This window comes from Pseudopipra pipra, chromosome 1 (genome assembly GCF_036250125.1).
Source record: "Pseudopipra pipra isolate bDixPip1 chromosome 1, bDixPip1.hap1, whole genome shotgun sequence".
Classification (NCBI taxonomy): Eukaryota; Metazoa; Chordata; class Aves; order Passeriformes; family Pipridae; genus Pseudopipra; species Pseudopipra pipra.
In genome coordinates, this window is record NC_087549.1 from 122,108,037 (window position 1) to 122,117,575 (window position 9,539).

The 9,539-nt window shown below is 39.5% G+C and overlaps 1 long non-coding RNA gene across 1 annotated transcript; it reads left to right on the top strand.

The window, feature by feature from the left end:
- Positions 1-299: 299 nt before the first annotated feature.
- LOC135423956 (uncharacterized) lies at positions 300-4,349 on the top strand. Its single transcript, XR_010435033.1, has 2 exons — positions 300-835; positions 2,443-4,349. It is a non-coding gene; the product is annotated as an uncharacterized LOC135423956 (long non-coding RNA).
- The last annotated feature ends 5,190 nt before the right edge of the window (positions 4,350-9,539 follow it).

Below are 9,539 nucleotides of genomic sequence, written 5' to 3' on the forward strand. Positions count from 1 at the left end.
CCCTGAAAGCCCACCCAGAGCAGCAACTTCTGGAGTCTTGTTTGTTTTGTTTCTGGTGGTAGCGATGGTCTTTTCCCAGAATCTTCGGGCAGCAGGATAGAAATGTTTTACAGGATACCCAAGTTACCAACACACAAGAAGTAGAAGTAGAGTTGCAGTATTTGAGGTGGGTTAACGATGCCATGCAGTGTACTTGGAGACAGAGGAGGCAAACCTGGTCCTGGTACAAACAGGACATTGCGCTATAAGTAAGTGGATTTGTAGGACAGGAAGTGAACTGCTAAGCAATCCTGAATTTATTTTCTTGCATTGTGTAGCAGACAAGGTAGGAACTCAGCCAGGTGCCATTGTGCTTACTGTACTCTGCAAATAATCTCTGCTGTAACCAGGATTTATTTTTTGGAATACTAATGCTAATACTATTGAAGATAGGTCAGAGCAGTTGAGTCTATATTTAAGATATTAGAGGTGGTGTGCTGAAAACTCATCCTAATTAGCTGCAGAATGAGGGAGCTGAAACTTGGCTTCATATAGCCAACATAAAAGTAATTACTTGCTGAATTATATATACGTATATATTAACTTTCTGAAATGAGCATACGAAATCCTGAGCCTTATGAAAAAAACAACATTAGACTATTGGTGAATGATTACCACTTTATTTTGAGTTCAGTTGTGCTGCCTTTTTGTGCAATGACAGTTTTTACCTTGTCTGATGGCTCTTACCTTTCAAGTTTTGTAAACCACGTTCTTGCACCAACACTTTGTCTCTTGCAGAGTTCCTATGAATGTTCTTCAGCTGTAGTAAAAGGATAAATTTCTCTTCTTTTTAAAAGTAAGTCTTGATTGATATTGACCCACTTGCACAGTAAAATATTAAATGTGTTTTGTAGTAACTTGCAGTAGCACTAGTTGTGAAAAATATCATTGACAGTATGGCAGTAGCATATTTAGCTGGTGCAAGTAGTCCCGTTGAGGCAAGCAGAAACTATTTAATACTCTGCATTTTGGCAGCTGGGTGACTTGAATGTGTCTAAATTTATATATATAGTCAAGTAAGTTCAATTGCAGTGAGTTCTATCATTTTTGCTATAGTGACTCCCAGCTCCCATTAGCACATCCCCAAATTGTGGCTGACTGTAACAGTTTCTTCAGGTGCTGCTTCCTTGCAAGAGGCAGAGAAAGGATGGTCTTTGTTTGTGGAAATGTACATAGATACAGCAATCAGCTGTCATCCTTTCGTGTCTTTTTTCACAAACTGAAACACAGGAGGCTCTGTCTGAACATCAGGAAGCACTTCTTCACTGTGATGGTGACCGAGCCCTTACACAGGTTGCCCAGGGAGGTTATAAAGTCTTCATACTTGAAGATATCTAAAAGCTGTCTGGATAGAATCGTGGGCAGCCTGCTCTAGGTGGCCCTTCTTGAGCATGGGGTTGGACCAGATGACCTCTAGAGTTCCCTTCCAACCTCAACCATTCTGTGATTCTGTAGTTCTTTTCCTCACTTTATACACAGTGACCTATTTTACTTTTGCTTCTATCTTTTTCATATTTCACAGTTTCTTCCATTGCTGCTTATTGTCACATGAGTAATCCTTTCATTAATAAAGCGGGGGGGGGGAGAAGGGTTACAGAAGGTCAATATTCATCTGAATAAATGTAATGTAAAGCATGTAGCGATCACCTTTGACTCGTGTGTTATTTAGCTTGAGTTGAGGCTTAAGTGTTTAAAAAAAAAATTGAATCCCATCAGAAGTATGTTCATGATTTAACCTTCATAACTAATAAAGTACAGGATTAAATATGTGTTTAATGCAGAGGAATTATCACTTTCCTGATGACTCTTAATTGCTTACAAGTAGTGGGTTTTGCTATTGAGTTATGGCTGGGCCTGAGGAAGCAACTGAAGCTCAGAGATTTCTTTTGCATAAGGCTTTCCCGGTGCAGTGATGTCAATGGGCTGATGAGATATTACTAGTGGGATTGCAGCTCTTAACCAAGTGCCAGTGAGACTTGCTCCTTGCCCCTTCACCAGGGAAAGGGAGCTGTTCTGAGGGGGGGAATCATGCAAGGGCATGACAAACCATGCTTTTGTACAGAGGCAAGGAAATGTGAATGAGGTGAGGATTTGCTGCAGTTGAAGATGAAAGGAGCTGCCAAGTAGTGTCAGATAGGTATGGAGGCTTCAAATAATAAGGAATATCTGCTTGGCTGCACTGACTTCTTTTCAAGGTCGCCTGTGTTTAGTCTTCAGGGAGTTGCATCACTGTATCCCCCACACAACCATTAAGGCAAGAAGCTGATAGTGTAGAGCAAGCCTTGGAGAAAAGGTGCACTTCACACTAGTTGTTAAACTCTTGTAGTCCTTGCCTTGAAGAGCAAATATGCTAGAGAGTGTTAGCTTTGCTGCTGCTTTGTGACATACTGCACTCTCCTGCAGGTATGGCTTGAGGGACCAGGAGGAAGAAGGAAATGTAGATACATCTGGGAAGAGAAGCAAAAAGTGGGAGAGGACAAGGCAGAGGGTGGAGGGTGGAAGAGGCTGTAGAAGTTGCCAAAGGAGCAAGATTTAGATTATGCTCTGAAGTTTGATGTCCGTGTGACCATGACTTGGTAAGCACTTTTCAAGATGTTAAGCTGCTGGACTGTACATTGACCAAGCTAATTTGGGAGCTTTATGTATAATTACACTGTGTGAGAGGAGCTTTTGCCTCTTGAGATACTTTAATAAGTACCTGAAACATGATGTTAATAAAATACTATAATTACATAACATGGGGCTAAAATTTATGTTGTGCATTAATTTCAAAATAAAAGTAGACTTCGAATTCTGCATTCTTATGGCTTATATCATATAAATCCATTAGTTCAAATATGTTAGCTAAAAGAATGAGGACTTGCAGTACTCAAACAATTGTTGTTGGCAAAGAAACTATAATTAACTCTCTTTAGAGAGAAACAGGAGACACTATAGAACACTCCATGAAAGTGGAGCTGTGTTAAACCCTTACACAGTAAACAATCAATAGAGTCCTAAAGAAAGAGGGAAGACTCTCAAGTTCTCCAAGGTGAAAGTTTCAGACAACAGCGTCATAAGGAAATAAATGGATGACAACAACTTTGATTTCCAGCCTGATGTGTTCTCTGCCATGGAACTGAAAGGCATGGAATAGTGCATGGTGGCAAAGCTCAGTGGTCAAGAAGAGCTGCTCTCTGGATCACTCCTGGAGGAGAAAACAGGCTCAAGCCTGCAGGAGGGTGCTTCTTTCATCCAAGGCTTTTTCAGAAATATTTTAAAATAACCTCTTCAACTTATGCTCAGTTGTGGGTTTATGTACTGGCTGGCTTGTTGAAATATTAATCTTGTAGTTTCATTAAGCACAATGCATACCATGTGGGTTTGATTAAGAAACAAGAATAAAAATACAATGAAAATTGAATTCTGTCTTTAAAATATTTCATTACTCAAATTGTATGTTCTTGGCTTAATGGTAAGCATTCAGTTCTGGATTGGTTCACATATTGTTTAAATTTTGGTGTTAAATATAATTGGGATCAAGCAAACAAAATGGGAAGATGTAAAAGCAACTTTTAGCAGTTGGATGTAAATGGAGGAAGGGCATGTGGGCAGTGTAGCTCAGAGCCTAGGTTCACAGCATTTAGTGCTGAGATTCGTCCTTTATTGTTATATGGACCACTTGCTATGTACAGTAAGCAGCATGAAGGCTAGTGAAAGCATGGAAAGCTTGTATTGCAGGCCCATGTTGATTTTGGTCTCAGTACTTTGAAATCTTTGTGCTCAAATCATGTTAAACCGGCATCTTATTTTTATGGTAATGTTAAAATGATGAGTTTTATATAACCACATTTACTCTCTGCCTGAAAGGAGGCTGTAGTGAGGTGGGGTCAGTCTCTTCTCCCAAGTAACAAGTGATAGGACAAGAGGAAATGGCCTCAAGTTGTGCTAAGGGAGATTTAGATTGGATATTAGGAGAAAATTCTTCACGTGAAAGGTTGTCAGGCATTGGAACAAGCTGTCCAGGGAAGTGGCTGAGTTGCCAAGACATGTAAATGTGGTGCTTAGGGACATGGTTGTGATGGACTTGGCGGTGCTGAGTTAACAGTTGGACATGGTGATCTTAAAGGTCTTTTTTAACCTAAACGATTCTATGATTCTATTAAGCTCACTAAGACAGATATACTGGTGACAGTCACTGTTTCAGTGTAGAAGACAATAAGTGGAAGTATTGCTAGCTATGTAAAACTTCCAATGAAACGTTGTCAGTTGCATTCAAAGTTATTGAATGTGAAAAGAAACCTAATAAAGCACTTTGAACTACAAATGGATTTTATAGTTTCCAGACTGAAATTATTTCCCTGCACTAAGAATAAAAAACATTTGAGAGGACTTGCTGTTGGATCATGTTTTGCCAAATTGATGCTATTTATTCTGCTTCATAAACTGTTATTTTGGGGTGGAAAAAAGTTGAATGATATATGATTATCTAAATATATACATATAAACACACATATATGGATGTAAAAACTATAGCTTTATATTTTGATCTTTATGATTTTTTTCAAGTGCATGGTATACAGAAGGGATTTTTTTGAACATAGATTTTGTATAGCCAAAAAGTAATTCACTGCAGATGCTAATATGTCTGCTTTTTTTGAGGTAAGATTTGATTACACCACATGTAATAACAGAGTGGTTGCATGCAGGGGGGGGAGGAATACCTGTGTGCAGCATTGGGCAAAGGATGTCAGCCCTGCCAGCTTGGGGAATTCCTTTTGAGCAATGAGCATTGCAGCAAAATATCCATCTTGTCCAAGGCACTGTATTCTCTTGAGGAAAAGGGACAAAGAATTAAGGGACGTGTTCACAAGCATAGGGAAACTTTTCATGACTTATGCTGTATAGACAAAGTAAAATATTTGGGAGGTAAGTAAGGTTAGTACTGTGAACCACTGAAAAAGTGGGGAAATCCAAAAGTGGATTTGCCATTCTACTTGGGGGAGTTGTTGGGTTTTTTTTAATTATGCAAATATTTTCATCAAATAGGGAGTAAAAGTTATATATAGGAGAACAAACACATGAAGGATGTGCTGTTGAGAAAGACATGCAGCTAAAATTTTCAAGTGCTTTGAGTATCAGAGTTTGGGAGATGCAGTTAGGCTGTGATGCATCCAACAGAACTGGTTTTGGAGACAGTATTTGTTTATCTATTTGGCCCAATCTAGTAGTTTTTCTAAGGGTAAGGACTATACCACTGTTGCACAAATATCCTCAGTGATAAAACTGGAGGACAACAGGAAATGAGTAGGGTCTCTGAGCATCTTTGGATATAATTGCTAGATATAAAGTAGAGGATGATAGGGTCTTGTTCAACCAAAACAAGTGGGTGAGAAGCTGGGATGGGATGGAGAAAGCAGGATGGTTGGGCATCTGGCATGCAGAGAGGTGATGCAAAACCTCTGAGAACAGAGGATTATGTGAGGAAGTTTGTGTCTTTTGTAGCTGTTTGAATCATCAGTTGCCAAGCAAGGCTGTGAAGATGCCATGTATTTGTAGGAGCCAGATCTTAATAAAGAGAGTGAGGAGCTGAAGGTATTTGTTAACAAAGACACAGTTACTGTACATGATGATGGAAAGCACAAAATGCATCCCAGCCAGAGGTGCTGAGGAGTTCTTAGTGATAAAACTGTCAAAACTGGAGCCTGGTGGTTTAGGTGGTAACAGGAGCAAAGTGCTGATACATACAAACAGAAAAGTAGCTTTGGCTTTAATTCATAGATGTGAAAAGTTTCATGCCTATTCATGAACAAACATTATCTGTAACTTGGTGTAACACATTCTTTGTGCTCACCTAAATGAACTGGAAAATACTACTTCTTAAATTGACAAGTACATGATGTGCAGATTGAATATAACCAGAGAGAGATTTACTATTGCAAATGTACTCTCTGTAGTGTGTAACAAGAGTGCTGTGAAGCAAAATCTGGACCTAAACTGCATGCCTACCCCTTCTCTCTCAGACAACAAAACCTATGTTTTTGTGGGGACATAGCATAGACAGTGAGCTGGGCTGCAGCTCTGGAGCAGATCTTTCAGGTGACAAATAAGGCTGCCAGCAGTAGGATGCACTGGTAGTGTGTTGCTTGCCCACAAGACTTCAAATGGAGGTGTTTTTGGACTTGTTGGGATTTCTTTCCAAGCCGTTGAACCATCCCCATTTATGACCATCCCCACAGTATTATAGAGGAATACTTGAAGAGTGAGGAAAGTCATCTAGGGGGTCACAAACCTAAGAAGGGCTGGAGACAGTTTATATTGGCTTGAAATGAAGAAACAACTTATTGCTCAAGTTGAAAACAGAAGACTTTCTATACTTGATCTGTATCCAAGCCTTCTGCTGAAGATGTGGACAGTCCATTGTGTACTGACAGTCATGCATAGTCTTAAGTGTTTGTGTAGGCTCATAATTAACATGATCCAGCCTTCTCCTGATAGGACTTGTTTGATGTTTTTATTACTGCTTTGGACTGAAAAGCTGGACCTACTCGTCTAGTGGGCCTCCCTTTTAAAGGCACTGGTCTTCTTGCCTTGCTGAAGCACTGATGTGCAATGTGCCTACGGGAGCTACCTATCATGTTTTGGAGCTGGTGACTGGGCAATGTCAGTGTCTAGGAAAAAGACACCTTTGAAGGCATTTGAATCTGCATGAGAAACTGCAAACCCAGCAATAGGCATCTTGTTAAATGCATATATTAAATTGTAGCCTATTTAAAGTTTTTAAAATTCTTGCTTTTCAACAGTCATTGTCCCCATTCAAAAGTGTAGAGGTTTTAAACATGTTCCATTTTAATGTGTACACCAAAGACAAAAAAGAGAGCAGGCACCACAGGGGTTAAGGTGCTTACTAGCCAAAAAAGAAAGGAATAGTAACAGGTAGCAGCCAAATGCAGAATGACTGGTTTTGGCCTGCAGTCTTTTGGCAGGGAAAAATTTAAAAGGTGGATGAGAAAGGCTCCCTGCTAAATAGTTGCAGTAACGAGACAGTCCTGTGCATGCCCATGGGCAATATCTGCACCAATAATCCTATCAGTTTGTGAATTTCTGTGTCATGCTGTCCCTAATGAATAAATCCCTCGATATGCCAGAGACATTTATTGCTGATACATCTCATAATTTCCTTAGCATTGCTTCTCAAAATTATTCTATGGGAGAACAAAACTAAAATCTGTCTTTTCACTTCAGCACTTTCAAAACAAAAAGTAGTCTGTAGTGTATCGCAAGTGTTCAGTTATTCAAAATCAATCCTTCCTATGTTTATTTAATTCCTTATTCTTGCATTTAAATCAGTACAATTCTGCCAGGAAGACACATATTGAGGAGTTATCTCATAAAAGAAAGAGTCAAGCTTGTCTGTCTTTTTCAAGGAGATACCAGACTGCAAATAGATTATGAAACATTACTTAAGTCATTACTAACCACAGCCTCACAAAAGAGGAACAATAAAATCTCAGATTCTCTATGTGGATTTGAACTGTGCAGTCAGAAAAGTTTCTTAATGGTGCAGTTGCATAGAAGACAAAAGAAAACCCAGCATATATGAGGTTGCTAGAAAACAGAATGATCAGTTAGAAGGGTTTTCCTGACATTATATACATTCATATTGATAATTACAGGACTCCTTCTCCCCCCCCCCCCACGTTTTCCTAAAGTATTTAACAGTATCTTAAAACCTAAGCTGGATAGAAATCTGCACCTGAGTTTCTAGGTTTAAAAATGAAACCTCAACGCCATAATTTCAATTCTTTCATAGAAGGTTTTGTTCACATTTGAAAGCTGCTAAACAAAACAAAAGAAAAAACCCACGTTTTATATTCCAAAATAAATGATTCTTCACCTTTAAACATGGAGTTCCTTAGCTTTAGTTATTTGTAGTATGAGCATTATTCATCTGAGCTCATGCACTAGAATATTTATAACTCAGAGCAGGAGAAGTGAAAGACATCAGATCTAGAGAAATATTTCCTTCCTCTGTGCTGGGAGGAATCCGGCTGCTGCTGTTCATTAGTGAAGGTTGTGCAGCAATGTTCTGCAATAAGTGACGCTGTGGCAGCTTGATGGTTGGTTTTGTATGAGGTATTAAGGGCCACCCTGGAAAACCAGCCTCTGTTTACATGCCAGTCAAACAGTCGACAAAAGTGATCCCAGCAACAGAAACAAACTGCTTTTTAAATCACTTCTGCTTCCAGTGCAGCTCAAAACAGAAAAAAATATTCACTGTGAATGAACGACCTTACTGTATCATGGCCCTTGCTCACGTGTGCAAACACTGCACGCACCTTTGAAAATTCATTCTGCCCCAGTTCTGTCAATGTGCAGCATCCCATTTGGAGCTGATGGTCGTCCTAATGGGAGAAGGGTAGAAACAACAGCAAAGAGTGGACAGTGTATTTTCAAAACTAAAGCAAAAAATAAGATAAATGTGCTTATCCTCAAGAGCTCCATATATATGTGTAACAGTATGATCCTATTTTGGGGAGGTTTGTTTATTTCTTCACCTTAAAAAAGTAACAAAGACTGATGAACAGAATAAACTGTTAAAAACATGGAGCTCAAAACTCAGAACATAATTTCCAGGACTGGTGGCCATTACCATTAATTCTGTTAATCTGCTCTGTAACCTCTTACGTAATAGTTTTTCAGTTCTTTCATTGATGGATATCTCTTGAACTGGGAAAAATCGAGTCCCTATTGGTATGAATGATAATATCTTTAAAAAAATTTAGAAGACTCATAAGTTGTACCATGGTCCTGCAGCAGTTGTACGAGCAGGCCAGTATTATGTGTTCCCCTGCAAGTCACGAACTGCTGATGGCAATGGTCACAATTCTGTCATGTACTTAGTGGTAAGTAACGAAGGCTTCCTAGTGCTGCTATAAAAATAACATCACCAGATAACAGCCATAATGATGAACTCTAAAAATTTAAGTGACCATCTCCCAGCCCAGTTATCCTTGGCATTAAAACCACTAATCCATATGAACCCAGCTTTATTTTATGGTCAACCACCAATAACAATATTTAGTGAACTTTACACAAGTGATGAAAGCCCTCTTCTCCTCACATTAATTGAAAGTGGACTGGTTTTTTTGTCGCAGTGAAGGAACTCAATTACCTCTGTTACTTTTTTACCAATGGCAAGGTGCTGTAGGACTTCCAGTGTGTTTCTCCCTCTGAACAACCCCAGCAGAGGTTCTCAGGAAAGAATGATGTGAAGCCAGGATGGCCTTTGTCAGCCGTCAGACTGACTCCCTCCCTCCACCAGTGCTTACAGAAGCTGATGGAGATCCTTCAGAAAGCAATAATGAAAAACGTTAAATTTGTGTGTTTGGCATTAATTCTGTGCATCCACTAATTCCACAGACCAGGTGCTGGGGTGTATGGACCAAGCAGGAACAGTGCCCTCGTTCAGCTGGCCTGGAGCATCAGCGGGACAAGGACCAGACTAGACCTCCAGAAGT